We start from the raw sequence: 5,306 nt of genomic DNA, 5'->3' as shown, positions 1-5,306 counted from the left end.
CAACTGAATGTTTTTCATTTGTGAAAACAGTCACACTGATGTGCTGCTTTAATGCTGCAGACCAGCGAGCTCACAAAACATTTGCTTTTATTGAGGTGCTCACACTTCAGCGGCACCTGGCTGCTACATACTGTCTTAATTAAGGCTCCTGTTGATTTTTGAACTTTGACTTTAGCAGGTTTTAGTTGCATATGTTGCATCTGTGTTTTTAAATGTCGTCCCTCATACAAATATTAGACTTAAGAGATGGTTACTTTCTTTTTCACATCACTGCACATATTGTGTCACAGGACTATAATAACGTGCCCTTTATGCTTAAACTTTGTTACATCTCAAGGCCAGTATTTGGCATGTGGCAAGCTGCATGATGCAAACGTGTTCTAAGGCCCTCACCACCTTTGTTAACCCAAGACACTGATTTTTGGGGGCCTGTTTCAGGCAGAGTGAACAATTGTGTCTTTTGAGATCACAGGATGAAGTGAATTTAAATTTACTGTTGAAAGAAAACAATCTTTTATGTTTCTGATCACTTCTCTGCACCAACAGTCCTTTGTCAAAGGAATGGATTTGATCACTAAATAATGAGCATTTCCACTCACTGGAAGGCAGAGCCATGTGTGTCCAGGTTCCACCTCTTTGCTCTACAGACTGATAACTCCCCTTTGAGCTACTGTATATGGTACTTAATAGTTAGCAGGACTTTGAAGCCTCCACTTCTATATTTTCTGTTTCCTGCTTAAAAACCATCCACATCTACCCCAGCCAGCCTGTCTGAGACCCCTCACCGTCTACTCGACTGGGTTACCGCCTAACCCGCTCCCCCCGCACCAGTCTGCAGACTAATGGATTGTGTGTGTGGTTGCTTTTTTGGTTTCCATAAAATGAGCATCTTGCACTGAGCCTCAGCACCAAGCTCTGCCCCTGCTACCAGTGGTGTCCTGGCAGTCTGTTCCTGTCTGTCACCAGCCCCCTGCTATAAAGCCAGTGTTATCTTCAGTGTTAAGTGCACGCCACAGACGGAGGGTCAGCTTAAAGTGAGGCAGCAGAGACACCCTGTCCCGCCTGGTCCCACCGCACACAGGAAGCAGTGCTTCGCTGGGTCCCCTTTGTCTGGCCCCGGAGCCTGCTTCGAGCTGTGACACAGGCGCTAATGCAAGGAGACACTCAGCCAAATTACGCTCTAATTTCCCCTCAGGACTCAGACGGTCCCACTGGCCCTTGAGAATTGGACTGAGGATTTGTTCAGAGTGATTTGTTTTGTCTTGTCCCTCCCATATCGATGTCCTGTTCGCTCACTCAAGTTCTAGTTCTCTGGTAAAAGGCGACTAAATTGGGGATTTGAGAATAGAGGGATTCAAGGAGCATGAGTCCTTAGAGGATAGGAGGCATAGCTGTTTAAATACACCCAAAGAGAAACAAAAGTAGTAATTTCACTAATGAACACGAATAAACGTGCAAACTAATCTGCAGTTTCGTATGCAGGCATCACTTGCCATCACTCTCGTCTTAGATGAGTGTGAGAATTTGGTAGACTTCTAAGTTTCTAGTATGCTTTAGTCATGTTTTGTGATGCCCGTAATCTACTCATCTGCTTAAAGAACTAATTTTGTGTGAGCCGCTCAGACTCAGTGCGTCATATTTGTAGACCTGTAGCTTAGTTCCCTTCCAGCAGGGGTTTAATTGAGTGACTAATATGCACGCAGTCAAAGCCCTTTGAAGGCTGCCATAACTCACTTCCTCACAAGTCTGTTCACAGATTAAACAATGATGCACCAAACTGGTTTTCTGCTTCAGGTTTGAATGGCTTGTGACTTTGTGCAAAAGCCTTAAGCCAGTCCCCATTTAGACTGCGGTTGGAAAAATGGGAAATGGGTGTAACGAGACACAAAAATACTGTATATGATGCACACACACACACACAGTCTGTATAATTTTAACAAGTCAATATTTAGTATGATCACCTTTGTTCTTCAACACAAGCAAGATTTCTTTGGATGTTGGCTGCCTTTTGTTCTGTTCTCTGTCAAGATGATGCCACAGTGCTTCAATAATGTTCAGGTCCGGGCTCTGGGGAGGCCAATCCACGGCTCATTCTGCTTAATTTTGTTTTTTTTTATCCAGGTGAGCTTTCACTGTGTTGGCAGTGTGTTTGGGGTCATTGTTGTGCTGAAAAATAAAGCCGATGCCAATTAGACACTTTTATATTGTGTTGCATGTTGGATCAAAATCTGACTACTTTTCTGCGTTTATAATTCCATCAAATTTGCCAAGATCTTCAACACCACTGGCTGAAATGCAGCTCAGAGCCTGCAGTGAGTTTTATAGATGGCTGGAGACGCTCACTGTTGTACCGTTCTCCTGTGCTCCATACATACATACTGATGATCATTTGAAGCGAAACAAATCAAATTTGGATTCATCACTGCATAAGACTCATCAACACTCATTTTCAGTCCAGTTCTTGTGTAATTTGGCAAACCTCAACTGTTTCTCCCTGCTTCCCTTCCTTAAGAACGGCTTCATGACAGCCACACTTCCACTGAGACCATTTCTGACGAGGCTTCAGTGAACAGTAGACGGATCAACTAAAGGGCATCTCTCAGGCCTTTTTTTTTTTTTTTTTTTTTTTTTTTGGATTCTCTCAATTTCTTAAAGACATGACTTTCAGAAACCGTGCATCTGCTGTAGATAGTCCTCCATTTCCCTAGTTTCCTTTTTTTTTTTAAGGACAGCACATTATGTCACAAGGTGCCACATTTTTGATTAATACCTTTTGTTTTTGAGAATCACCTTGTTTGTGGACAAATGTATTTTTTAACTTAGGTATTTTTTTTAAAATATTCAATGAAATGAGAACAACATTTTTGTGACAGTAATAAAAATATTAAATTCTTAAGTGTTTCTTTTTATATTTCAGTGACTCATACCTCAGTGTTAATCGGCTGAATAAATAAATAAAGAAAACGAAAATGTTCAGACACAAGGACTGGACTGAAAATGAGTGAGAAAACCCACGATACAAACCGTGGACAACATTTCTAAAGTCTGAAGAATTATTAAGGATGACTTGATATATAAATAAATAATAGTTACAAGACAGTCTGATTCCTTGAAAGCAAAAAATAAAGAAATAAAAGTTAACCAAAGACTTTTTTCATACTCTAAAGCAGCACAGAAAACCATCAAATGCGGAATTTCTACTCCACTGCATTTCACAACAAATGCTGGAGTGAGTTTGTAAAATCCAGCAGACTCAACCGCTGGTTCTTAATCTTTCTGTCCTGTGAGCGCCATCTGTAGTCGGTTCTCCTTTTAACCCTACAAAGCCCGAACCATGAAAGTTCCCAGAAAAAAGTTCCCATTTTTTAAACGTATTTATTTTACTGAAGCCTTTATTAAACCGTGTGACAAAAGTAAAAATGAATAAAATGAATAAAAATAAATTACATATAAATGTACACGACTCATTTTTGCGACAGTCGGTGTTTTTGTGCACTTTATGGGGGACAAAAATCACGTTATACGGTTAACAGGTCTGAGTTCCTGCAACACAGAAAATAGATCAACACTAAATAATAATAGCCAACAATTTACAAAAAGGTAAAAGTATTTTACAGTGTGGTGTGATGTTCTGAATTTCAAAGCTGTTCCAAGATGGATTATCAATTTTTCCCCTTCAAAAAAACAACAACAAAAACAACAAAAAAGGACTACTTTGTCCGGGTGCCAGGGGACGTCCTGATTGGCCAGGGAATCGCAGTTTTCTTAAAATACCACAGTGTCTGCACATATAAGAGGAAAGTTTCAAACATTTTCTTTGGATGATTGCACTTTAATTCATCTGCGTCCTGTCTGACGGGTTATTTTTAGGGCTCTTTTCACCAAATATAACCCGCCTCGGTCGTTTGTCATCGCGTCACAACAGGTAACATTATCCCATTTAGCCTTTTCCTCTTCCTCACTGGCTGGGTCGGAGGAGAGGTGTGGGGTTTGGGGCTATAAAAGGAGGGACGGTTACAAGTGCCTGACACTCATCTTCGGTCTGCTGAGGTAAGAGATGAAGACGCCTTTTCTTTTCACCTCACAGGGGGCTGCTTTAAATACCCACGATAGAACTTCTTTAAAACTTGAGAAAAAAGAACATTTTATTGCCTTTTTAAAAAAGCACGAGCAATGTCTGATCGTTTGCAACCAATGCTTATTCGTTAGGTGGAAACAACGGCGACAAAAATGACTATTTGGTGCAACTTGTGTAAATGTCACGTCAGTACTCCTTGCACTTCCCACCATCTGCCCGCGGATCACCGGAGCCCAGTCTACAGGAGGTTCAGGTCAGTGATAACTCTTCTTTCCCCTCCTCTCTGCTCCACGTCCTCTAGTGGCTGAATCAGCGCACGGCTGCTGGGAAAATTTGGAATCAGCTGTGCGTTATAGTGCATGCACGACGGGGAGCACTTAATCCCCTCCCATGTCTACAGCCTAGTAGCTTATTATTTGTGATACATACTAATCCAGCCTTGCACATGATGCCGCCAAAATTATGCTGAATCAAAGAAAACTCTTTCAAAGTGATTCTTTTAATATACATGTATATATATATAGGAAATATGGTTCTGAATATAACATAATAATGGAAATTCATAGTGTGTCCATTTGAAAGGTTATAACACATAAGCTAAGTCCAGATAACTGCCCTAAAAAGTCCAGTTGTGGATCTCTGATTAACTCACTGGGATACATTGTGATATAATTCTCCTTTTGTGGCACTTTCTGAGAGCTTGTGACGTGGGGCACCCCACTCAGAGGACACCCACTTTATAAGGCAATGAAGGGAGCATCAGAAGCCCAGCCTTCCCTGTGTGACGCCCACGCTGAAGCCTTGGCAGCTATAAAAACCCCAGGCTCTCCGTGGATGGGTCCAGAAAGATACTGATCACGCAAAGTCTATCGAGAGCCCTCATTTCTGTTGGAGACGCACAACAGCCTCTCATATCAGCAGTTTCCATAGGAACCCTTGATATTCAAAGTCAGCTTTGGCTTGTGGGGAAGAGATATCAGACAGGGTGAACTGTGGAAAAAAGAGGCAGGATCAGTTCAGAAAACTCTCTGTTAGGTTTTTGTTTTTTTACTCTACACTTGCCACTTAGACATCATTTTTTTTTTTTTTTTTTGAAATGCGAGTGTGGAAATAGACAAAAGTTTGAGCTCACTGGATTTACTACTTTAGTTTTCAGTTCAGCCTTCTGACCTCAGTGACCATGGTCTCTCACAGATCCACCAAAGGGGCATCCAAAGCTCGACGGGAC

At 41.5% G+C, this 5,306-nt stretch overlaps 1 long non-coding RNA gene across 1 annotated transcript in view; it reads left to right on the top strand.

Moving 5' to 3' along the window:
• The first annotated feature begins 3,212 nt into the window (after positions 1-3,212).
• LOC102309304 overlaps positions 3,213-5,306 on the top strand; it is a 12,275-nt gene continuing 10,181 nt past the window's right edge. The window contains exon 1 of the long non-coding RNA XR_006054636.1: positions 3,213-4,331. This is a non-coding gene — a long non-coding RNA (neuronal PAS domain-containing protein 4-like). The remainder of the gene's footprint in view (positions 4,332-5,306) is intronic.

The sequence above is a fragment of the Haplochromis burtoni genome, unplaced genomic scaffold (genome assembly GCF_018398535.1).
Source record: "Haplochromis burtoni strain Fernald_Lab_line unplaced genomic scaffold, NCSU_Asbu1 Contig_96, whole genome shotgun sequence".
NCBI classification, from domain to species: Eukaryota; Metazoa; Chordata; class Actinopteri; order Cichliformes; family Cichlidae; genus Haplochromis; species Haplochromis burtoni.
The sequence above is the reverse complement of the archived record's forward strand: the minus strand, read 5'-3'. Positions and strand labels throughout refer to the sequence as shown.